The sequence below is a fragment of the Hemicordylus capensis genome, chromosome 4 (genome assembly GCF_027244095.1).
Source record: "Hemicordylus capensis ecotype Gifberg chromosome 4, rHemCap1.1.pri, whole genome shotgun sequence".
Lineage (NCBI taxonomy): Eukaryota > Metazoa > Chordata > Lepidosauria > Squamata > Cordylidae > Hemicordylus > Hemicordylus capensis.
This window is the reverse complement of record NC_069660.1, coordinates 294,888,465-294,915,657: the sequence shown is the minus strand read 5'-3', so window position 1 is coordinate 294,915,657 and position 27,193 is coordinate 294,888,465.

The following is a 27,193-nucleotide window of genomic DNA, read 5'->3' as shown; positions in this document are numbered from 1 at the left end:
GCCCTGAGCCATTTTTGGAAGGGTGGTATAGAAATCAGATCAAATAAATAATAAAGCACCTGGCTCTGGTCACAATCACACTTGGCCACCTGGCGCAGTGCAGGCCAGCAGTGACCACACCACCCAGGGCAGTCTAACGAGGATTTGGGGGCCCCCAGGACGTGTGGAGTCCTTGGACTTTGGCTCCAAAGTCCAGGGGTAAGAGCACCACTGTGCATTATTCTTTTTCACTGCTTCTTCTGGGCATGTGAAGCTGGACCTACAGACACATTTCTTCATAAGAACTGACCGTCTCAATGGCTTTTGGGAGGGAATTTCTCCAGCAGGAAACTTTTCACATTACTGTAGGAATAAGTAAACTTTTTATGATCTAATAGAAATGGCAAAGAGGAAGTAGGGGTTTTCCATTCACATTCCTTAGTACTTTGCAACCAATATTACCCCCATGATCAGTGAAATCCTGGTGGCCACTATTCTTTAGTTTCCAGCCTTTCACAGATGAAATAGAGAAACACATCAATAACCAAATTTAATATGGATTACTGCCCAAGCTTCCTCAACCACATTGCTGAGGACTGGGTTCCAGCTACTATATTTGCTGGACTGCATAGTAAATAAGTGCATTAGAGAATAAACATCCACTTACCTAACTGGAGCGACTCTGGGGAAGGAGCTGAATCCTGAACAAGCTCACATGAAAACAAGTTGTTCTAGTAAGAACTAATCTGCCTACTTTCCTTTCACTATCTCTATAATGGTTCAAATTGAGGTCCACAAGTTAGGTCTCTTGTGCCTCAAATTTTTACATGTCCACCATCTTGAACCAGGGTGCATGTCATCATCACGAGCTATGCCACTGAGTTGCTCCTGTGTGTCACTCACTACAACTGTAGCAAATTTGGTTCAAATTGGTTAGTCAGTTAGTGCACTTGCTCCTCAAAAGTTCACACATCCGTCATCTTGCTTCGGGATGAATGATATCATCAAAAACGACATCACTGGGGCATTCCTATGTGTCTCTAAAGCTGTGGCAAATTTGGTTCAAATCGGTTAGGCGGTTTACAAGTTAGCTCAATTGCATCACAAATGTTTATGTGTCCGCCATCTTGAATTGGGGCAGATTACACCACCACAAACTACACCATTGAGGTCTCCCAGTGTGTCACTCACTAGAACTGTACCTCATTTTGTTCAAATCAGTTAGACATTCCACAAGTTAGACTACTTGTGCCTCAAATGATCTCGCATCTGCTATCTTGAATTGGGGTGAATGACATTATCACAAACTATGCCGTCGAGGCTTTCCCTTGTGCCTACAGCTGTAGCAAATTTGGTTCAAATTGGTTAGGCATAGGCAGTTCACAAAATATGTGTCCTCCATCTTGAATTGGGGTGGATTACATCATCACAAACTACACTATTGAGGTGTCCCTGTGTATTACTCACTACAACTGTACCTCATTGTGTTCAAACTGGCTAGACAGTCCACAAGTTAGCCCACTTGCACCTAAAACATTCACACAACTGCCATCTTGAATTGGGGTGAATGACATCATCCCAGACTATGTGTCTCTACAGCAAATTTGGTTCAAATCAGTTAGGCGGTTCACAAGTTAGCCCACTTGCACCTCAAATGTTTACATGTCCTCCATCTTGAATTAGAGTGGATAACATCATTGCAAACTACACCACTGAGGTGTCGCTATGTGTCTCTACAACTGTACCCACGTTGGTTCATACAATATTGGTGCAGGCATTGCAAAGTTGATGGTGGGAGGGCACACACACACAGACACATGGACACACAGAATGCCTGGTGATCTCATAAGCCTCCTAGAAGGTAGGCTAAAAACTGAACAAAGTATCCTCAAGAAGCAAAAACAGGCAGTGATTTACCAGGGACAGATTCTGGAAAAGAGAGACTGGTCCTGGGAAATCAGAAAAGCTGGAGCCTATGGTGTTCTCAGTCACAGGAAGAAATTTTCTCTGCATGTGATTGCTTCTGCAGACAAGTGCTGAATGCTGGGATATTCTAGCAAGGTAAGGCAGAGCATTAGTATGGCTAGCTGGCATACCCCCACTGCCACTACATTCAGTGAATGTAGAGATAACAATATCTGCAGAGGGGTTTTCACTGCTTTGTTTCAGTGTGTTAAGTTCTTGGGGAAAATACACATGTTCCTAAGGCAAAATGGAAAATGTGTAAGGTTAGCAGTAAATGTGAATGTTATTTGTGTCCAGACAGTAGATCTGACCAGGGGATGGAAAGTTTATGGAACTGGATCTGGAAGGAATCAAAGCTAGAAGGTGAAATATTTTTTTAGACAAGTTTAGAAATAATGCAAATAGTACATTTTGAGACACAAGTCTAAAGGTCTATTTTAAGTGTGGGGTGTGTGTGTGAGAGGGGGTGTTCTTACTTTGGAATTTGGCCCAAATACTGCAGTTTATCATACATTTAGTGTACCTTCAAACTTTTGATGGAGGAAAAAAATGCCATCTCTACTTATTGCTTTTTTGTTTTATTTTCTACATTTTTATTTTACCATTTCTCAAATGAATGGAATTTAATTGGATCAATGTTTATCCCCTCTGTAACTGTAAAAACTTCCATTCTCTTTCTACTTCTCAGTCACAATAATTGATTTTTCCTATATTACTGGCTGGCGTCTGCAATGTTTTCCTTAAAAAATCCCCAACCAACTGTTTTGTTTAATTTTATCTTTTGCAGACTCCATAAACAAACCTTAATGTTCAAATTAAATGAGTGCCAGGTTGATTCACAAACAAACTACTATTTCTTTTTATTTTCCAGGTATTCTCATACTTAAATGGTTACTCCATGCAATCCCTTGAAATTAAACCATTTATTCCCTTTATTGTGTAAAGTCTTTAACCTCTATATTATCAGTACTTCAGCTGTGAAATCTAAAACCTAAATCCCACAAGTATTTTCTTTGAAGATCAGTCCTGCTTTTTTTAGTGGAACTTTCTTCAAGTGTATAGGTTCTGGCTCATGCCCTAAGGAACCTTTCTCCTTTACCTTTGCGGCAAGGCAGCAGCTTCAATATGATTTCTTCCTGAGGCACTCAGAATTTCAGAAGCCATGGTTCACATCAGAAGAGTCTAAAAAGTGGTTTTCAAAGCATGGGTCATGACCAGTGTTTCCTCTAACAGTGATTGCCTTCAAAAGCTGCAATGGCTTTTGCTTGGGGATTATGGGAGTTGTAGTCAAAAACATCTGGGAATCCCTGTTAGAGGGAACACTAGTCCTGACGTAGTACTGGGACACAGGATGTTAGGCAGTGGGTCCCTTGCTAATTACAATATTTATGACAAAGAGCTTGACAAATCCCAGGTGCCAGGGAGCCATGGTGCCTAAAAATTTAACTGTGGCACCTAGACTAGGATAGTAAGAAAGAGAATTATTTAATAAAATATTTATTTGTCCCAAACAGCTCCTTTTGCGTTTTAAACATATTACTTGGAAAGGGGTCAAAGAAAATCCCATAATGCCCATCACCAAGTCTGGTAATTCTGTCAGGTGCTCGTTGCCTGGCTCCTAAATTTTAGGGCTGGTTCGAAACAAAAAGTGTCAAGGCCTGGTTTATTATCTCTTAAGATATCATCCACAACATTTAAAAAGTAATATTACAGAAATGCAGATACAATCACAGAGATATAGAGCTTGCAGGGTGGGTTTGGGTTTTTTGTTTTTTGTTTTTTGTAAGATTACTAAATCCAAGCTATGCACTACGTGCACAACACACCCAGTGCCCCCCAAGTGGAATTATGGGGCTGCTGAAACCTCCATTATTCCTTATGTGAGAAATCTTAAAAGACACGTAAACTTCAACAGTTCACTAAAGATCAGCCCTTTGCCCAATGGAGAGGAGAACTGGTCTTGTGGTTGAGCATGACTTGTCTCAATAGCTAAGCAGGATCTGCCCTGGTTGCATATGAATGGGAGACTTGATGTGTGAGCACTGCAAGAGATTCCCCGCAGGGGATGAAGCCGCTCTGGGAAGAGCAGAAGGTTTCAAGTTCCCTCCCTGGCTTCTCCAAGATAGGGCTGAGAGAGATTCCTGCCTGCAACCTTGGAGAAGCCGCTGCCAGTCTGTGAAGACAATACTGAGCTAGATAGACCAATGGTCTGACTCAGTATATGGCAGTTTCCTATGTTCCTAATTCTTTTGAGTTTCCTTGGCCCCTTTCCCTAGTTCCTTGGCACTACCACCCACCACACTCCACTCGGGGTCATCCCTTTCCCCTTGATTTGAAGCGATACATTTGCTGGAATCCCCATTATTCCCTATGGGAAAATTCTTAAAGATGTGTAAACTAAAAAAATTCACAAAATATCAGCCCTTTGCCTAATTCCTTTGAAATTTGGGTGGTAGTTTCCACCCATTGGACACTACCAGGACCACCTACTCTTTTCGCCCTGGTACCCTTTTAAAAAATCTAAATTGATTCGGATTCAGAAAATTTGGCTACAAAACAAAACAGGGCTGATTCGGATTCAGAAAATTTGGCTACAAAACAAAATGGGTTTTTTTCTATTCGGATACAAATCGAAACAAGAAAATTCCAAAATGCACACCCCTATAACCTAGTCCATCTATTATATATTTTGAAGAATTGGTTGGTTGGTTGATTGGTTGGTTTGAAATACAGTTATATTTCTCAATACCTACAGATACCAAATTTTGCATGAACAGTCCTGCCACTTACATTAGCTGAATGCACTATACCGGAATATGCTGGGGGAAAGGTTTAATTACTTAATTAATTAATTAATTAAGTAATTTTTTAGAAGAAATTAGGGATATTATCATATTTTAACTGCTATTGTTCTCAATAGATTAACACTCCATAATCAGAAATAATTCTAAAATGACATAGTGCCCAGAGAAGCAGAAGATTTTTCTCAGATTCAAATTTACTATGATTCAAATTTACCATATATGATAATTATTCAATAAAATGAATAATGTTTGAAGTTGGAAACTTATCAATTTTAAACTGTTCTTTTAGTTCCCTTTTTCAAGCACATTAATAATAATTATATGACATATTTAATTTCTTGAACTTTTTTATAAATCTAATCTAGCTATTATAAATCATAATTATTAAAATTGTAATAATTTAAAAAACTTGTTTTAATAATTTTATTATATTGTTTTTATTGTCATGTATTTTAATTTGTGACTTCTAAATATTTTAAATTTTGTACACCGCCTAGAGATATGCATATCAGGCGGTATAAAAATATGATAAATAAATAAATAAATAAATAATGTACGCCAAATTACTTTGCCCAGTCAACAACAGGCGTCACTTACTAGTGTTTATTAGACTGCTTTCCAGTAGGCTTATGAGATCACCCGGCATTCTGTGTGTGTGTCCGAGTGTTCCCCCCTATCAACTTTGCAACGCCTGGACCAATATGAACAAAATCGGGTACAGTTGTAGAGACACATAGGGACACCTCACCGCCATAGTTTGTGGTGATGTCATCCACCCCAATCCAAGATGGCAGATGTGTAAACTTTTGAGGTATAAGTGGGCTAACTTGTGAACCGCCTAACTGATTTGAACCAAATTTGCTACAGATGTAAGGACACATAGGGATCCCCAAAGGGTGTGGTGTGTGTTGATATCATGCACTCCAATTCAAGATGTTGGCCATGTGAACATCTGAGGCACAAGCAAGCTAATTTGTGGATTTGTGTGTGATTTGTGGGTAATACTTGTATATAAATTTCTTCAATGCTGTAAGAAAACTTCATTTATAAGGAACACTTATACAAAGGCAAAATAGTGTACTTCCTACATTGCTAGTTGAATATGGTAGAGTGTTTATTATTTATATGATAACACATGACCAGTGTTCTCTCTAATTTTTCCCCCCATCTGAGTGCAGAATGAGTTTTGTTCTGGGCAGGAGTATCAAGGCAGTGTGTGCGCACAAGCATTCAGAATAGAGCCTTCCTGATTCAACCTGAGTGGGATCTAAAATTAACTGAGCGGACATCAGAAAACTTGTGAGCACATGCACACGCCTTAGAGGTGATGTAGATGGGGCTCGTACACATCAGAGGGAACAGTGCACATGACTGAAAACTCTTCCAGACAAAAACACCAATCCCAAGGTGCGCTCCTTATTCCTTAAACTTCCTTAAATTCTGCAGGCTCTATAGCAACCCCTCTCCGCATCCCTCCCAAAACCAATCTCCTTGGAGGAAGAGCGGGATATAAAAAATGTGAATGGTGCTGCTTGCTGGCAGATAGCAGTTGGTGGGGGTTGGCAGGGGGTTGCTAATACACACTGCTGGATTTGGAATGCAATAAACATGCTGATCAGGGAATGTAAGGACTACATCCAGTCTCCAGTACCTCTCTGAACAGCTGATAGGTGTGATTCCTGCTTTCTGAAGAAGGCTGTATCTGTGCTGCCTCAGCAGTTTGCATCAGTGAAAGCAAGAAAGGTGCCTTTATAATTTTCAGGTAGTGCCATAATTTGATAATTAAAAGATTAACGAGCTTGACTTCTATTTTTGAGCTGATATTATGGTGAAGTTATCTGAAAGATGGGTGCCAGATATTGGGGGGGGGGGCGCAATTTCAATGCTTACCCTAGGCGCTGTTTTCCCTAGATACACCTCTGCTTAGATGCCTTGTGAAAAGATTCTCAAGTTTGTTTGCTCCACCTTTTCCAAATTAAGGAGATCTTGCATGAGTGGTTTCTAAATTCCGACATCCTCACTGGCTGAAATAAACCAAATTACTGCTACAGTGAGAATTCACAAAGCCAAAGACAGTATGGTTGTAGTGTCAGAACTGTGTAGAATCTATGTCATCTCACAGTAGAGTCCATGATTTGTAATGTGGGGTGACATGGATCTCCCTTATCAAAATCATCACCACTACTACAACCCATGCTATATAATCCACCTTCTGGCATAGAGCTTCACAAGGTGAAGCTTGTCAAATGCAGTATGGCATCAATAAAGTTGTGTAAACCAGCTACAGGACCAAACTGTTCTCTAACACTGCCACCCTGAGATAAACAAGGCAGTCAAAATGATGAGAGCTGTTGTTTTTGCTGTTCTATGTAGTCAGCCACAGCATTGCTAATGAGAAATCATTAAAAACTTTATCTGCTTGGACAATACACACACATTATATAGCATTTATTTTTTTTAAAATTACCTTGTGAACTTCCCAGTTGCTTCACTCAGCAAAATGACTGCAGCTTTCTTTTAAAGTAATATGCGTGCCTAGCATAAAGAGTAGAATTTGTTCCCCATCTGTGTGTATCTATATGACGAGATTAATCACTCCTCTTTGATTTTCAGATAAAAATTGTAGAAGGTTGCATTTGTCTTGGCATGAGTCTCTTCCCCTCCCAGCCTCCTTTTTGTTTGCTTTTTATTTGCTTGGCACAAATCTCATGGAGTTAATCATTTCGATACAGCATAGGAAAAAGGGAGAAGTAATGAATAGGAAAAATGCAGACTCAAGATTTTCAAATTTTGTGTGAATATAAAAGGATGCATGCCATGAAATGCACCCCTCTTTGGGAGGAAACAGCAAAGCACAGTGTTTTAACTGTCTTGACTGGCTAAAAAACGATCCTGAGTCAACAGTCAGATTCACAAGGATTCCCAACCCACCAGGCATGCCTCTTAAATGATAAAGTTTTCATTAATCCTCCATTTCACAGTGCCAGGACAATGCTAATTGGATTACATGGTATATTGTAAATTTCTATTCTGAAGTAGTGGGGGGGGGGGAAACATTACCGTTCTGCATCTCCATATATAGAATTAAGGCTAATTCGGACTTCCTTTGGGCCACTACTTGCCAGTAAGCAGAGCCTATCTATTCACAATGTGAGTCAGGAACTTATTTGTGATGGGTGTCGTCCTTCAGTTTGCTTCAGCATTGAGCTCAGCAAACCATGATATGTTTAAAAAACCAGAAAATAGCAATTTCCCCCTCAGACCACTTCTAAAATGTGGACCCCATTATGTTCCTGTGTATGTCATCATGAACGTAGTGCAGTCCAAATGGCTCCCTCGCTGCAAGCACCCATCTCCCACAAATCCCTGATCCATGCCCCACTGCTCCTCTCTTTTTCAATGTACTAGAGAGATGTTGCACTGAACTCTCACTGGATACCTTGTTCTGAAACCTCTACTCACTCCCAGTGACACCTTGAACAGTGCCCTAGGAAACAAGAATTCTGGGTTATAGCGTTCCAGAGTCATTGATGTCCACATTAAGCATTTGGGTACCAGAGAAAAATTCAATTCCCTGTGGTACCTGACACCTGGGATGACAATATGAACACGAATCCAAAGCTCATGGTACCCTGGGCGATGTAAGGAGGCCTGCAGTGAGATCTCCACTTTATTTTATTTATATCAATGTAAACTGCTTTGGGAATGTTTGTTGATAAGCAGTATATAAATATTTGTTGTATTCATATCTCCCCACACTTAGTTTAAAACCAAGCTGGAGAAAAATTTGGGGGGGAAATGGCACTTGATTCAGCAGAGCATTATTTTATTTATTTATTTATTTATTTATTTATTTTCACACTTATATCCCACTCTTCCTCCAAGAAGGTCAGAGTGGTGTACATGGCTATTTTTATCCTCACAACAACCCTGTGAGGTAAGTTAGGCTGAGAGATACATGACTGGCCCAGAGTCACCCAGTGAGTTTCCATGGTTGAATGGGGATTCAAACCCGGGTCTTCCCAGGCCTAGTCCAACACTCTAACCAATACCCTATGTTAGCTCATTATGATCTGGATAAGACTATTCTGAATCAGGTAAATGCAAACCAGTGACATCACTAAAGCTTACAGATATCACTTGGAGCAGTGATATTTCAAGAGCTCCTAAAATGTACTTTTTAATGTTTCTCACTTCCCAAGCAATAAAAGTTAAGGTGGCCATTTTCAGGGTCAGTTTTCTTGTCAGAGGATAATAACATAGGCTTACTTAATGGTTTTACTTACAAAATATATAGCACTTACATTTATATACCGCTCTATAGCCGGAGCTCTCTAAGCGGTTTACAATGATGTAGCACATTGCCCCCAACATTCTGGGTACTCATTTTACCGACCTCGGAAGGATGGAAGGCTGAGTCAACCTTGAGCCCCTGGTCAGGATCGAACTTGTAACCTTCTGGTTACAGGGCGGCAGTTTTACCACTGCGCCACCAGGGGCTCTTTTTAGAATATATATGGGGGATAAACAGGCCCAAATATCTAGGAGCTATTCTGACAATCAGTGGACAGCGGGCTAAGGGTGCTTAGCCCACTTTCCACCGATTGTGAGACTCACCGGGCTCGCAGCCGAGCCCGGTTGAGTCAAAGTGGGTAACCTGTTTTTGTAGCCCTCCCCAAGCCCGGGTTAGCGGAGTGAGCGCTCTGTTAACCCTGGCTTCCCGATCGTGAGTTGCCACGGTGCAGCTCCATGCAGTGGCTACTCACGAATAGACCCCAGGAGGGGAGGTGAAAAGCCGAGGGTCTGACTGAAAAGCCTGACTCCGAGGGTCTCTCCAGTATGCCCTGTGTGGTCCCCAAACTCCCCAGCCCCTGCTGGCTCCGTCACAGAGCTGGCAATCATGTGGGCAGCCGATCCAGCCACCCAGGGCTCCCGCCCTGCTCATGTGCGGGGAAAGCGGGCTTAGCCCGCTCTCCCCACAAACCCGGCCAAAGTGGGTCTCACAGATCGTCAGACCCGCCTCCTAGTCTTTCAAGCAACATCAGTTTCCCCAAGTACTGCATTCAGCCCATGCAGTCCCCCAGGCTGCTTTTGCCAGACAGCTGCAAAAAATTTCCCCTCCCCAAGTTTCTGTTGTTGTTGCTGTTTTGCCATTGAAACGGTGTTGGCTCCTGGCGACCACAGAGCCATGTGGCTTTCTTTGGTAGAATACAGGAAGGGTTTACCGCCTGATATAGGAGTCCCCCATATTCTGAGAAACACATCAGCGGGGATTCGAGCCAGCAACCTCTTGCACCCTAGGCAAGTTACTTCCCTGCTGTGCCAGTTTCTGTGGCTCCATTTAAACCTGAATAATGGTTGCCTTCATACACACAAAATAGCAAAGGTCCTTCAGTTTCTATCAAATAAAAGGATCATGTTCAATATCACACATTGATCAAGATCTAGTTTACATTGTGCCTGCACATTACTTGGTTAAGATAAAGTGTGCTGTCAAGTTGATTTTGACTCCTGGTGCCCACAGAGCCCTGTGATTTTCTTTTGGTACAACACAGGAGGGGTTTGCCATTGCCTCCTCCCACGCAGTGTGAGATGATGCCTTTCAGCATCTTCCTATATCTCTGCTGCCCGATATAGGTGTTTCCCATAGTCTGGGAAACATACCAACGGGGATTCAAACCAGCAAACTTCTGCTTGTTAATCAAGCATTTCCCCACTGTGCCACTTAAGGTGACAACAGCAAATGACATAAAAGGCCATTTTCAGAGGGTCAGAAGATGTGTAAGCTGAACACAGGGAGGGAGCCAGGTGGTGTTTGCTCTATGAACTTCCAGCTTTCATAGGTTCATGGGGCTCCTGGTTCATGGAGCCAATGTGTGTACAAGTTGCGTGCATGCACATTTTCTGTGCACAGAGCCTATGCATGCATGGAGGTATGGAGCGAGGATAGTTGGTATGATCCTGTTCCTCCTTCACACATTTAGCCTACAGAGTTTCCAACCATGTGGCAAGGGCTGGAGTACCTCTAAATGTGTTAGCAATTCCATTATTCAGTATTTATGTTTCAGATTATGTGAGATTCTTTTAAAGTTTTGTCAAGTTGTCTCAATTCATCTCATTCACCCATGTAAGTCATCCCTTGATGCGCGGTCATCAAGTAATGAGCATGTATTTTGGTGTTTCTCTAAGACACAAGAGACTGGTCTAATTGTGAAATGCCTGGAGGAGAAGATAACACTTAAAAGGCATGCCAACCCTACAAGTGGCAGAACCCAGATTTTCTTATGTATCTATACTAGTCTAGCAGTAAAACTAAGGCTGTGCATCAAATCTGATTCAATACAGTCCCAATCAGTGGCATTTTCACCATATTGAATTTGATGCAACATTGCTAATATCAGCATTGCCCAGTATGATATTTTCTGTATCCTATTGGGCTATATCAAAAACTATTCAGTGATGAGATGGCTCTTTTTGTGCTCGTTTCTCTTTTGTTAATATCATGAAGCTTGCTTGATGATCAGTCTGGTGATGTGTCATATATTTAAAACCGCTGAGAAGGGGGAAGAAAACAATGATATGATTGACATCCCTAATTCAGATCAGTGTCTCTTCAAGCATTGCCTGCATCTCAGAAACCCTGGGAGTTCTGCATGAAATTGGGCTGTTATCAAGTTCTAAGAAAGGTTCACTATTAACTCTAAGAAAGGTCTATTGTACCTGAAAGTTTCATTCCATTCTGGCTTACAATAATATTTTTACAGGCACTTTAATGATTTCCCATTTTTTTCCTATGGGTTGATGCATTGACCCTGACACATGTTCCTGTTGATGCACTGAATGATTCAATCCTAGTTAGTACAATTATTGGTTGCATGATTCCATAATCATTTGCAACATATCGGTATCAGATCCAATAGCATCATCTGTGTACCGCCCTAACAGCTATTGCTCCTACATTGTACCATCAGTTGTGGAGTCTGCAATAATTAGCTGCTGCACAGTCAATAAACTCTTCCCTGTTCCCTAGGATAGGCCTGCATGACTTATTACCTTCCAATGCAAAAACAACTTTCCAAGTATGTATGGCAGCCTGTCAATCCTCTAGATGGGGGTCAGTTGGGCAAACTTTCTGCCATTTCCTCTCCCGAAGCCTCAGAGCATGCAGAGAAGGAAGTTGCTCCACTCTATTTCCTTTCCTAGCTGGGGTTTCCCTGACTGAACCTCTCTCTGGAGGACCTCAGCCTGACAGCTCTGGGGAAACCTCCTCCTCATCGGCCTGCTCTCCCTTAAATATCCCCAAGTAGACTTGGCAGGCTGACCCCACCCCCTGGAAGCCCCAAACCTGTGGGCACTTCCTGTGACATCACTTCCAGTCTGGCTGCTTCTGTTCCACCCACCCTGGCTGCACTCCAGACAGCTCCAGACAGCTGCAGCCTTGCTCCCTCGTGTGCTACTGGTCCATGTGTGAAGCTCCAAGCCAGGCACTATGAAGTCCACTGTGACCATGCTGCTCTCCTCCAAACCCCTGCCAGGAGATGCCAAGATGGGCTGAGAAACCTGGTGGGGGTCCAGCCGAGGCAGGACCTTCATAACTGCAAGGGCCCTGTTGGGGAATGGGTAAGCCATTTGGCCCATGATGCAAGGCCCTGATACAGCCCATACCTGAGAAATGTCAAGTATGTGCTATCTTCCTGGGACTTGTGAACCACCAGGCAGGCCACCATGCTTGACTGTTGGGCCCAAAGCATTTGGCTTGTTGGGCCCAAGTTGATTCAATACTTGGCTATTAATTCCTAAGGTTTACTGCTTTATTAATTTTGCCCCCCCCCCTTAAAAAATGCTGTAATGCCTTTGTTTTTGCAGCTTGTCTTTACTCTACCCTGCCAACACCCCCCACCCTACAGAATCCCAGAACATCTTGTTTTGTTTTTCCAGCATTTCTCCATTTGCTTTTAAGGCAGGGAATTCAAGGCTACAAACTCAATTACACCCATGTCTTCGTTGAGCTCGATTTGTGTGCCACATAGGAAGCAAAAACGTAGTCATGCTGAACGGATAAGACAATATCAACAGCACATTTCAAACAGTCCTGAAAAGTGGGAGTCATGATATCACCACAGCTTTCATTGCAACTGGCTGCCTTGACAGCAGATGACCAAAGAACAGAAGGAAGAGTCAAATCTTTTCTGGTACTGTCAGAGGAAGCAAAAGATGGAACTTAAGTTAAATAAATAGATATCTCAGGACAGTAAATTTAAATCATGGGCTACAACAGGACTTCAGGGCGAGAGATGATTGATGAAAAGTGGCCAGCAGCAAAGACAAAGAACGCGTGCGAGAGATACCCACACACAGATGTTGTAAATCATAAAAGACTAGTTGACAGGATGGGGGGTGAGGAGAATATGCTCACAAGAATAATATCTGTGATGCCGTTTGAGGCCTTTGAGACAATTACTGATTGTAAGAGGCTAGTGAGCGATGCTAATAAAACCATTTCAAGGATACAGTTTAAATTGTCAAAGGATCTGACATAAAGCATGTTAACTTTTCCAGGAGAAACTTGTACTCTGTGCTTCTTCCCAAAAGCAGATTTGCCTTCTGGGAAGAAAGAAAAAGGAAAGGAAACCATTGTGGAAGACAAAAATAGTCAGAAGCTAAAACAGGCAAAAGCTCAAGTCTTTGAATGCCTTAGCGCTGGACTGATGTCAAAATAGATTGTCAGAAGCAGCTCAAGGGAAGCGGTGAGGGAGAAATGTGATATTGACATTGCTGCTACCAATGAACTTCAGAGAAGGTAAATCAGAAACTCGACACCAGCGAAGCAAAAGAGGGTCTTTTTTGGCAGCTGAAGAAATTGTAAAGTAAGTAAGTACTGGGGAAACATATAGCTAGCAAACTCCACAATGTTACAGCAGGGTTGAGCAGTGTATGACCTACTGAACTGAACACAGCCCACTAGGTATGCATGTTTGCTATCCCAGGCACATAGGGGGGCAAATGAAATTACATGACTGACTGTAGGGCTGCAGACAGATGGAAAGTTGAAGAAGCAATCCCCCCCTTACGTGTTTTGGAGAGAAGAGGAAAGACACTTTGTCAGGGGAAAATATATTTTGGGGATTGAAGATATGGGTTGTTAGGTTTTCTGAGAGGGGGGAGTTCAGTAAAATGAAGAAATGACTCCTCAGACCTTTGCGGGGGGGAGGGCAATCTGCACACCTGACTGGCTGGCTGGCTGACTACTTCTGACTTCATAGGTTGTGCCATCCTGCCTTACACAAAGAGATAAAACAATTATGGATTTGTTCCTTAGGAACATAGGAAACTGCCTTATACTTTACTTGGCTGGCTCTAGAGCTCGCCCTCGGCTCACCCTCAAGCCAACCCCACCTCCGTCCGGGGGTTCTGACAATTTTTTAAAAAACAACTCACTGCCTGAGGGTAGCACTGCCACAGGGCAGGGGGTGAGGGGTGTTCCTTTGATGGTTCTCCTCCCCCTCTCCTGCCGGCCTCCCTCCAGTCTCCAATCAGCCCAATTCGGGCCATTTTAGTCTTTGTTTGGCCTATTCAGGGCCTCTTCGTGCTGGCAGTGGCCACTTTGGAGGCTGCTGCGCATGCGCACTGGCCATCTGTGTGGCCTGGGTCATGACTTGGCTCAAACTGATTCATGCATACCAGTTTTATGCACACCCCTACTGCCTTACACTGAGTCAGATCATTGGCCCCTCTAGCTCAGTATTGTCTACACAGACTGGCAGCAGCTTCTCCAAGGCTGCAGGCAGGAGTCTCTCTTAGCCCTATCTTGGAGATGCTGCCAGGGAGGGAACTTGGAACCTTCTGCATGCAAACATGCAGGTGCTCTCCCAGAGCAGCCCCATTCCATGAGAGGGATATCTTACAGTGCTCACATGTAGTCTCCCATTCAAATGCAAACTAGGGTGGACCCTGCTTAGCAAAGAGGGCATTTCATGCTTGCAAGCACAAGACCTGCTCTCCTCCTCATAACTACTTATATAGCACTATTACTGTACATGGAGGCTCTCAGAGAAATGCAAAACTGTGAGGTCCTGTACCAAAGAATGAATTGAGAGTGTGGGGAATGCATTTCATTCTCTAAGAAAACTAGAATCTGAGGCATTAAAGAAGTGGGTTGGTGGTAGGTTCAGGACTAATAAAACGAACTATATATTTACACAGTGCAAATTTAAGGAAGGCAGGATAGCTCAGTAGTATAGTACATGCTGTACATATAGACAGCTCCAGGTTCAATTTCTAGCCTCTTCAACTAGAAGGATCTCAGTTAGGTATGGGAAAGTTCTTACACCTGAGAACTTAATGCCATTGCCAGTCAGAATCAATTGTAGACTGGTTCGACCAATTGTCTAAATCAGTATAATGCAGTTTCAAAATATTACCTCATGTGTTCGGTCCCAAAGATATAGCTACTAGTTTAGGTGGTCACCGATTTAGGTTCTTTGAAGAACTGGATGAAGAAGTGGTGAGGGGATAGTTGGGGATGGAACCACGCTCAGTGGAAGAGCATCTGCACACTTGCATGCAGAAGGTCCCAACCTTCAATCCCTGGCATCTCCCAGTAGGGCTGGGAGAGATTCCTGCCTATAGGCTTTGAAGCACTGCTAGCAGTAAGTGTAGTAATGGACTGGTGAGTGTAGATAATACCGAGCTAGATGGACAACGGTCTGACTCAGTATAAGGTAGCTTCTTATGCTCCTGTTAGTAGCTATAAAGAGTTATTAGCCATGACAGCTAAATGAGACCTTCACGTTCAGAAATGATATACCTCTGAATACCAGATGCTGAAGCAAATGGGAAGGGGGCCATCTTCATGTTCTGCCTGCATGAACCCAGAGGCCCCTGGCTAGTATTGTTGGAAACAGATATTTGGATTTGACAGAGCTTGGTCTGATCCAACAAGGCAGTTCTTATGAAGAGCCAAGACCTAAAAATCTCTGTAAGGAAGTTAGGAAGGATAAAGACATGTTTTAATACAAAGACATTGTATAAAATTACAAGTCCTGAGGATATCGGCATAGGCCACCCAGCCTGCAAAAATCAGCCAGAACAATGGATTGCTGATGTTCTGGGAAATGTGTCCATATATCTGGGAATTTATCTCAAACCTTTGTTTAGTCACCAATATGAAGAGAAGAAATGGAATGGTGTGGTCTGTCTAATCCAAACATCCTCGAGTAAATAATATTATATGTCTCAAAGGGACCAAAAGCCTTATCCAGTCCAACCAACCTACTCAAAGGCAAAATCCTTCCACATGTTAGCCTTCCTTATTTTGCTAGATCATAGCACAAAAGCAAATACAGTGCACTGTGGCAAGGTGCTGGAAAGCAAATTATTTCCAGTGATGGAAACATTTGAGCAAAGTTCTTTGGTACAAAAGAAGTAACTTCCTCTGATACCACATGCAAAGCCAGCCTGGGCTAAAACACTTGCCAGATCCTCCAATAGAGCCATCAATCAAATTCTGAGCAAGCAACATCTATCTGAGGAACAAACCCTCTCCCCACTTTATTCTGCACCTATTTAAAATGCCATGTAGAGGACAGTTCCTGAGATGTGTTTAAAAAGCAGAACCACATAGCTAAGTCAGAGTCCACTTGACCATCTCTTACATTTCTTGGACAGGACACAGGGGAAACTGCAGCAATGACAAAAACAGCAACAACAGCAGGAGAAGACTGCCAAGGAGGAAAATGAAATCTGTAAGGAAGAAGAAATTACATGGGAGAGGGTGAGGAGCAGGAGAATTGAAAGGCATTCGGAACCACTGGAACTAAGACATCTCTCCAAGAACTATGACTCGAAGAAGATAATAATAAACTAGCTGGGCCTCTGGCTGGCCCACCCACCATTGCTGCCTGTCCCCCCCGCCCCCACCGGTGTGCCTGGCTTTCTGGCTGGCGGGTTGCTTCTTCTCCCCCCACCCACTTCTGCCCCCCCCCCACTTTCTGGACGGCAGGCTGGACAGAAAACCCGCCTGCCACCTCCTCCTGGTGGCCAGGCTGGCCTACCGCCACCTCCTCCTCCTCCTCCTCCTCTTCCTCCTGGCGGCCAGGCTGGCCTGCCGCCACCTCCTGCTCCTCGCTATTTTCTCCCCTGTCCCATCCCTGTTGCTATCCAGGCAGCTGCTTGCAAGCTCTCGTGAGAGCTGCCACACATGTGAATAATGATGGGTACGTTTAAAATAATTAAATATATAGATAAGGTTGTTCCCCTGACCAGCCCTTTCTGTGGGTAGGAGAGTACAGGGCACAGGGGCTTGTCTGGAGCCTTGGAACCCTCTCTTACCCAGTGCTTTATACCTTGCCTTTACCCTACATAGGACAGAAATGTCCACTGTGCTACCTTGCTCTGTAGTGTTGTAGGTGCCCGCAGTGGCTTTTGCAGTTCCCGGGTGCTGGTGACCATAGGCTGATGTGATTTGGAGACCAGTGGGAGGGGCCCTCATGCATTGGCATGGGCTGCCACTCTGCTTCCTGTGCTATGCATTATGGGATACTGGAGGACTTCCTCCTCCTGATCCCAGTTCTGCCAATCACCACTATGGTCGTCGTCTAGGTAGGCATGCGATCAGCAGAGCTGGTAGGAGCCTCCAATCATCTGGGAGGAGGCAGGTAGGAGCCTGCCTCCCCCACAGCCCCCCCTACTTTCATCATGTGTAAATTGCGTATGTATAAAAAATTTCCAAAATAAAAGGTTATCTCAAATAATGCACACATGCTAATTAAGCAATAGAAATGTGCAAAATGATTCAATTCAAATCAATTTGAGCTCAAAACAGGCTGTTTCAAGTTATCCAAAATCAGAATGAAACACTCTTAAAATAAAGGGCCTGTTTCGAATTTGAATTGAAATGACCCCGATTCAAGCTCAAATAGATTCAAGTGATTTCAGCACCATTTTGAGTCCTGTTTTCCCCTTGCTTATTGGTTTTCTGGCACTGGGTAGAAAAATGATTACCTGATCCAGGGGTATGTTTGTGGGGTGAGGGCTTGCCTTCTGGCATCTTTGGCTAGAGTCTGGCCAGGTGTTGTTCTCAAGGAACTCAGGCTAAGCAGACACTGGGACTCAACATCTGGGAGAAGGCAGGTAGGCACCAGTCAGGCACTCACCCACCCAAAAAATAATTTTTTTAAAAAGGGGGGAAGGGACAAAAAACACCAGGGAAACAGAGCTGGGCACCAGACAAGGTTCTGCCTGTGATTCAAGTGATTTGGCCATAGGGAACAATTGTTCTCCATGGTTAGGTCCTAGGGACATCAAAGTGGGTTGGGTGGTAGGACATCATGGGTGCTACCTACCACCCAACCAGTAAAATAAATTCACTCAAATCAGTTTGAGGTATTCATTTGAATCAATTTGGGGTTGATTTGTCAAAGCAGCTGGATTTGGCCACTGTTTCGACTAATCAGTTCAAGGATTTGCAATTCATTTTGAGCTTGAAATGAATTGCAAAATCCATTTTGTTCACACTCTTTGCAGAGAATGCTTGCTTAATAAGAGTGTGAACAAAATGGATTTTGCAATTCATTTCAAGCTCAAAATGATGCCCTTTCTCTGACACAGGAAGGAAGCCCCTTTGAAGATGCTGCTTGTCCAGTTTTTAGATGCAAGTCTTGTTCTGTTCCATCTATTCAGCATCTCTATTTGCCTCTTTTCTGCAAGACTCACTCCTAGCATAGATGGTGAGGATCAGGCATATGGAAGTACACTTCCTTATGTTGCCTTCAATGTCAAAGCAGCTAGTGTATCATATTCTGAATTTCAGGTCCATTGGACATCTCCAAATTACAGCCTTAAATTGGCTTAACAATTATTTTATCTGCAGAGGAAACTCTGGGAATTGTAGTTCTACGAGGAAGGAAGAGAAATCTCAATGAGAAACCCTCAGCATCACATTGAATTACAGTTCTGAGGATTATTTGGAGGGCACCGTGACAGTATAAATGGTATAAAGCCAAAATAAGTTCTGTAGTATAAATATGGCTTCTATTTACCAGCTTCATACAAGCCAAGAGCTCCGATTCTCCTCAATGCCCATGCTAAAACAACTGTCACTTTGACTTAGAGGACATTCATTGTTCAGAAATACTAATCTAAGTGTCTCTGCTGAAGGGAAAGATCGAACATGTTTCAAAAAATGCTGCAAGTGTTTCAGATAGTTACGAAAATCAGAGCATCACAGAAAACGCTCCATTTTGAGTCAAAAAGAAACCAAACAGGCTAGTCGAATTTAATGGGATATGTTTCTGCTTGTGCAGATGCATGCATCTGACCAGCCTAAAACCAGCTGATGACCAACAGCCTGAACAATTCATTAATAGGTTATCTGTTTTTCTCCCACTCCTCCACATACTGTATACCTGATGCATGCAAGTTTTTATTTCCATTTGGACAATGCACCCTTCAGTGGATAACAGCTTGAACAATATGAAATCCAGGTGTCTGCTCATCTTTTTGCTCATGCTGTTCAAATATAAACATGTTTGGGATTTAATTTGATACTGCACGCTTCAAGAGCTATCACCTACAGCACACTGAAATCGAGCCAGCTGGAATCGGTGGCCGACCAGCATGTATGGTTAATTGAACTGTAATGCATTCAATAAAATGCATTACATGCTTGATGCTCTTGACTTCTTATATAAAATATCACAATGTACATATAAAATTTTCCAGAAAGTGAAAACTCCCCATGTGTTCCAATGAGGAAAAACAATAAAGAAAATATATCTTGTTGTCAAGCAGGTCATTAGGAAGATAGTGAAGATAAATAATGAGCCCAGATAGAAGTGTTATGACTTTGAAACTCACCCATCTGCCCTGTTTTGTCTGTATATTTAGTATCCACCCCACTTTTGGCAGACCACCTTAAGTGACACAGCAGGGAAATGCTTGACTAACATGCAGAAGGTTGCTGGTTTGAATCCCCGCTGGTATGTTTCCCAGACTATGGGAAACACCTATATCGGGCAGCAGCGATATCAGAAGATGCTGAAAGGCATCATCTCACACTGCGCAGGAGGCGGCAATGGTAAACCCTTCCTGTATTCTACCAAAAGAAAACAACAGGGCTCTGTGGGCACCAGGAGTTAACATCGGCTTGACGGCACACATTACCTTTTACCCCTTTTGGCTACAGCATGCTCCCAAATTGCTCTATACTGAGTCAGACCATTCCTGAGTCAGTATTGTCTACACTGACCAGTAACAGCTTCACAAAGGTTTTAGGCAGGAGTCTTTCCCAGTGCTACCTGGAGGTGCCAGGGATTGAACCTGAGAACTTCTTCGTGCAAAGCAAATGATCTACCACTGAGCTACCCTGAAGTGTAGCAAGATTTATGGATGATTCAATTAAGCACGTGAAAGACACTCTAATGATGTCTTCAATATACCCATTGCAAAATACATCAGCTTAATTTGTAGAAGCAAAGATGTGTGCAAAATCTGCAGATGACTTAGTGTGGACTCTCGCTGGCTTTGGAGAGGAGAAGGGGAACTAGTTGCTGTTATTACCAGGCTCTGGGCCTCAGTCACGGGGGAAGGTTTCCTGGAGCAAGAAGGTTTGTTAGCCATCTTGACCCCATCTCCTCCCTGATCTACTGCTGGCTTCTGTCCCTAGGTTCACTTCTCAGGAGTTCAGCTCATCCTTGGGCTCTTCTGCCCTCCATTGCTTCCTTTGCTCTCATCCTTGGCCCCTGCCCTAAATATCTGGCCACAGTACCTGTATGACAGGATGTATCAGGAGTCCATGATCAACTCCCTCAGCACTCCTATGTGTGCACTGTTGCGCTGGAGGTCTAAGACTTCTGAGCACTGCTCACATTTTGGAAGCACTCTTCAAGATCGGAAATTTGCAGAGTGCTTCCAGAACAGTAGCAGTACTCAGGAGTCTTAGCCCTCTGGCACAACAGTGTGTGCATATGATAACTGGGGGAGTTGCACACAGGCTACCAGCATTTCCCCAGAGAGTTTCCTCACACAATTAGGCTGTCGGCCGCTGTCCTCAGAATGATAATGAGGTAATCCTCATGACCATTGAAGCTGTGGCTGTGGGGAAGGCACTAACTACTCCCCTACCCCCACAATTCTCACTGCTCCTGGGCTCTGCCATGCCACATGCCCATACTACTGGTGCACGAGCAATCCCGGAGTGGCAAGGGGGAGAGGGGAAGCAAGCTGTGTCCTCTGGTATCCCTTGCACAATGCACTGGGAAATTTTCCACTGCTGGGCTGCTCCTTCCCCCCAGCTCTATGGAAGCTTGGGGTGCTGGCTGCCAGAGCTTCCACCCAACTGGGCAGTGAAGTAGGAGGAACACACATGTCTGCCTACTTCACTTTTAGCCCAGCTTTTAAACCCATGCTACTTGGCAGAGGAGCACCAGGATTGAGCATGGCAACTTCAACTCAAAGAATTCCTGCAAACTGATCCTTAGGAATACGAATGTGCAGAAAGCTGTGGAGCAGTCCAGCTGCCACTTTGTAGAGCTGCACAAAGCTTCAGAAGCTGGAACAATTTTGAATTGAATCAGTGCCAGAGGCGTATCTAGGGAAAATAGCGCCTAGGGCAAACACTGAAATCGCGCCCCCTGTCCAAGCATCTGACACCCATCTTTCAGATAACTTTACCATAATATCAGCTGAAAAATACTAGTCAAGCTCCTTAATCTTTTAATATTTCAAAAACTATTTAGCAGTGGACTTAGCCAGACCAAAAAATGCTGGAAAACTACAAATTTCACTATGTGGGGGCTCATGAAATACCCAAATACTATGTGGAGGTGTACTTGGAAAACTAAACAGAAGTGCCTGTCTAATTCTCTACTATGTATTGTAGCATCACTATTACATAAGTTTTAAAAATCAATGGAGAATTTGACTTTTCCCAGATACTCTGGAAATAATTAAAGGATATGCAGAGTGAACTGTGTCACTGCTTGGAATATATTCTAGTCTTTCAGAAAGACAGTTAAAATGAGAGAAAGAGAGCAAGAAACTCCCAGTGGGCCTTAATATTAAGGGTTTCACACTGATTCAAAGACAAACTCACCATTAATAGCCATATTAGCAAGACATCACATTTAACTCACTTATCACAAGAAGCAAAGTAAGAGCAAATGAACTACAATCCTAGCTCATAAGTGTCAGCTCAGTATTCACAAGCCCTGATTCTCTGTACATAGTGCCAATCTGAATATGTGTACAGTGTCTTATATTATATTATAATTATTATTATTTTTACCCGTATCCCCTTTGGAGGGCTTCCTAAAGGCTGGGGGGGGTTTGCAAAAATCCCCCCTCACCCCGCTGGCCTCTAGGGCCTCGCAGGGACCATTTGAGCATGTGCAGTGGCTGTTTTTAAAAATAATCTTCTTTTTTTTAAAGGCCACTGAAAACAAAATGGCCACCGTGCATGCTCAAATGGCCTCTGCAAAGCCTGGCATGACCTAGAGCCTCACAGAGGCCATTTGAGCATGCACGGTGGCCATTTTGTTTTTGGTAGCCATTAAAAAAAAAAATTACGAAATGGCACCCCCCCTTCAAGTGGCGCCCGGGGCATGTGCCCTGCCTGCCCTACCCCTAGATACGCCCCTGATCAGGGCTAAATCAAAGATGGATCCAGCTGAATAAATGTGAAACCACTTTGGCCTCTGAAGGTCCCCCCCCCTGCCCGATGGTAGAACATCCGATTTGCATGAAGAAGGTCCCAGGTTCAATCTCCAGCATCTGCAGGTAGGGCTGAGAAAAACTCCTGCCTAAAACCTTGGAGAGCAACTTCCAGAGTAGACAATACTGAGCTAGATGGACCAATGGTCCAACTTCATATGTACTGCTGAGAGGTGCACATGGCAACAATTTCAAAAGTCCTCGAAGAGGCTGGTCTGTGCTTAAAAAAACAAAACACCACCTGTAGTCCTGGGAAAGGTGCTGGGGGGGGGGTGTTGGGGAGGTTTGCAGTTTTTAGAAGCTTCAGCCATTGCAGCCTCAGAAAAGACTACTATTCCCAATAAATTTTGGATTTTTGAAACAGAAGCTGAGCGTTGCAGCTGCAGGTCACTTTTCTGCTGCTGTAAAGTAAGTAAAGGGATCGGGGGATAGCAAGGGAGGGGCACTGAAGTTTCAGGACCGAATTAAAGTGACTGCTTCATATTGGGCTGAGTCAAATTGATCCCACAAAGTGTTGATTCAAATCAAGTATCCCTCAAAGTGTTCCTTCAAAGTGCTAAGGCAGCTCCATGTGGACTCTTTTCCACTCCACACAGTCCTACTAGCTTGCTAGGATGGGTTAGTGGCATATTAGAAGCAATGAAGATCCTAGAGGAACATACTCTTAGATCATATGACAGGGGGAAAGGGGGGCATAATGGAATATATGCACACTGTATACAGCCCTCTAACAGAACTCTATAGAGAGCCATATACTGAGATGACAACAAACAGAAAGCGTCAGTGACTTAGGACTAGTTCCCACAATGCATATTTTTCACCTTGAAAATGGACACTCAGATTTCAGAACTGAAATCTAACATCAGAGTTTGAAATGTGCCTGTTCTGAGTGGTTCAAAGACTAAATGGATTCCATATAAATGATTAAAACATCATATGACAAAAAAAATTGCCATAGATGTCAACTGCTGCTACATATCAGGTTCTGTAAAAATACTATCTGGTGCAGCATGCAAAACTGTGAATTTCTCTAGAGAAATAAACATCAGTTGCTCTGAATTTACTGTTAAAAATCAGAAGTGCATCGCCTTCATCTTCTAACATTTGGCAGGCACCAATACCAGTGAACATTAGCTGCAAGGAAAATGTAAGGGAAAATAGTTTTGAATGAACTGCCTCTCTCAGGGATGATTTTGAGTTTTGAAACAGCTGAAACTATATAAGTTTAATGAGATGACCTGTGGTTTTCTACCATCTGTTAATTTTCCTGACATGAATTTATTCTAGAACTCCAGATTGTGGGGATCAAATTCTGTTCTAATTTACACTCCATTCAAATGTCAAATGACTGTGCATAGGATATAAATCAAGAAAACTCCCTTTTTAAGCTGCAACCATCTTCATGCAGATTTTTTTTTTTTTTTAAATATTTCCAGCATCAGGTTAAAAAAATAATAATCATGCATTCACAGGCAAGATCTCAGTCTCATTTTAAGAAGGTCTGCACATTAATACTGGCCAGAATCGAACTTAGATAGGATTAGGTGAGTGGCCTGTTGTTGGTGATGACTGATGAGGATGGGATAGGACTTACAGCCCCATTTTAGATGCTGTACCTGGCTACAGCATCTTTAGCATAATGTCGAAAGCAGGCTAGGGTGATGGAACATATTGGTGTGAGAGATGGAGCTTGTCAACATACTTGTATGAATGAGTAACTGTGTATCGTGCAGTCAGTTACATAAATGCCTGAAGAGGGCTGCTGTCCATACATGTGTTAAATAGCCTGATGACACATTATTGCATGTACACATATATAGGACACTATATTTAGTAGTTGTAGGAATACACACGTCAGGCAGTTAAAATGGTCAGATATATAATGTGGTCAGAGAGACCACATTACTCCCTTGCTGAGGGAGCTACACTGGCTGCCAATTGGTTTCTGGGCAGAATACAAAGTCGTCATCATCATCATCATCATCATCATCATCTGATTTCTATACCCCCTTCCAAAAATGGCTCAGGGCGGTTTACAAAGAGAAATAACAAACAATAAGATGGCTCCCTGTCCCCAAAGGGATCACATTCTAAAAAGAAACATAAGACACACACCAGCAACAGTCACTGGAAGTACTGTGCTGGGGGTGGATAGGGCCAGTTACTCTCCCCCTGCTAAATAAAGAGAATCACCACGGTAAAAGGTGCCTCTTTGCCCAGTTAGCAAGTTTATAACTCATAAAGCCCTAAATGGCTTAGGCCCTGGGTATTTAAGAGAACACCTTCTTCGTTATATGCCCCACCACCTATTGAGGTCACTCTAGGAGGTCCGTCTCCAGTTACCACCAGCTCGTCTGGTGGCCACACGGAGATGGGCCTTCTCGATTGCTGCCCCGAGACTGTGGAATGCGCTCCCTGCTGAGATGCGATCCTCCCATTCCTGACTATTTCTAAAAAACATCTGAAGACCAACCTCTTCACCCAAGCCTTTTCAGCTTTTTAAATTTGTAATTTTAATTTTATACTGTTTTAATTTTATACTGTTTTGAAATTGTTAAACTGTTTTAACCTTTTATATTTGTTTTAATTATTTTTATGTTATTGTTAACTGCCCAGAGACGAAAGTTTGGGTGGTATACAAGTTAAATAAATAAATTAATTAAATTAAATTAAATTAAATTAAATATGCATTTTCAGGCCAGGTTCACACAAAGCACAGCACCTGAGATTGCCACATGGTGCTGCAACCCCGGGTGCATGCACAAGCTCTAGTTTCAGTCTTGATAACGATACACTGTGATTGGGGGTCTTGTATTGACCCACTAGTCTCACTGTATGCTACTCTATTTTTGGTCTTGAACACATCTGTCACTCACTTCAAATCTAAGTTACAGATGTTGGGTTCCATCCCGCAAGTAGGGGAGGATATGCCCAGGTTGGTGGGTTCATATTAGTCTTTGTATATCATTACTGTTATTGGATGTAGGGCTTGTGTGTCTGTGGGGTGGGGGTGGGGCTGCACCAGCTGGCAGCAATCTCTGGTACTGTGCTATATGTAAACCCATCTACAGTGTCTATAGATGTTTTGTTCGTTAAGTGTGATATGGCAGTTTGGAGAAATGCAAAAAGAGTTTTGATTATCAAGTGTGTGTCTACATATCCCTTAATATGTATTCATGTCTTATTTATTGATTGATTAAGTGCCATCAAGTCAGTGTTGATTCTTAGCAACCACATAGATAGAGTCTTTCCAGGATGATCTGTCTTCAACTTGGCCTTTAAGGTCTCTCAGTGGTGCATTCATTGCTGTCGTAATTGAGTCCATCCACCTTGCTGCTGGACATCCTCTTCTCTTTCCTTCAACTTTTCCCAGCATTATGGACTTCTCAAGGGAGCTGGGTTTCCTCATAATGTGTCCAAAGTATGATAGTTTGAGCCTGGTCATTTGTGCCTCGAGTGAAATTTCTGGATTGATTTGTTCTATGATCCATTTGCTTGTTTTCCTGGCTGTCCATGGTATCCTGATTTATACTGTCTTATATGTCTTATAACATGTCTTATAATATGTCTTAACATGTCTTATACTGATTTTAAATAAAGGCCAAATTTCAAAGCACATTGGAAGTTTTCTCCTTGGTGAAATATATATCTTCAAAGGAAGCTGAAAGAGTTTTAAAGATTAGTGCAATGTCTCAGGAGGATTTCACATTTCCCTTCACAGATCAGAAAGTTATGGTAGTATCTCCAAACTCACCATGCCTCAAGCAAGTGAAAAATCTATGAATTGATCATTGCTCTAGAGGAGATGACCTCCTCTGTCTCATGTATCACATGGAGGCTATTCTCAAAATCAACGGAAAGTGGGCTAAGCTCCCTTAGCCTGCTTTCCGTGAAGCGTGGGAATCACTGGGCTCGCGGGCGAGCCTGGTGCTCCCAAGGCAGCTAGCCCACCTAGAACACCCTACCCTTAAATGAGGTTAATGGAGCTAGCACTCTGTTAACCTCATTTCTTTGCTCATGTGTTACTGTGGTGCACGGCAACACACGAGTAGACCCCTGACTCAGGGGTCTCTCCAGAATGTCCCGCATGCTTGCACGGGGCATCCTGGAACTTCTGGGGGCCACACAGTCCCCAATCCCCGCAGCCCCCGCTCACTCTGTGATGGAGCTGGCAGTCATGTGGGCGGCCAATTTGGCTGCCCAGGGCTGCACTCTGATCATTTGCGGGGAGAGCGGGCTTAGCCCACTCTCCTCGCAGACCCAACAGAAGCTCTTCTCAAAGATTGTGAGAAGAGCTTCATGGTATTTTATGGAGGTGTTCAAGTTCTGTTGATTATAAAACCCTAGCTTGCACAGTTCCATTTATTTTCTCTGCCACCAATCTTTTCCCTTAAATCCTTGGTAGCTTGGTTCTACTCTAAACATGAGAAAGACAGAGATTCTGATCAGTTTCTTAAAATGGGCCAAAATACATCTAAAATGCATTAAAATATATATTTCAAGCATATGATAAAATATTTACTTACTGCAGAAAAATATATGAAAATTAGTTTGGCTCAGATCTAGTTAACTTACAGTAAGGTAAAGTGTGCCTTCACGTCAATTTCGACTCCTGGCTCTCACAGGGCCCTTTGGTTTTCTTTGGTAGAATACAGGAGGGGTTTATCATTGCCTCCTCCTGTGCAGTACTAGATGATGCCTTTCAGCATTTTCCTTTATCACTGCTGATATAATAT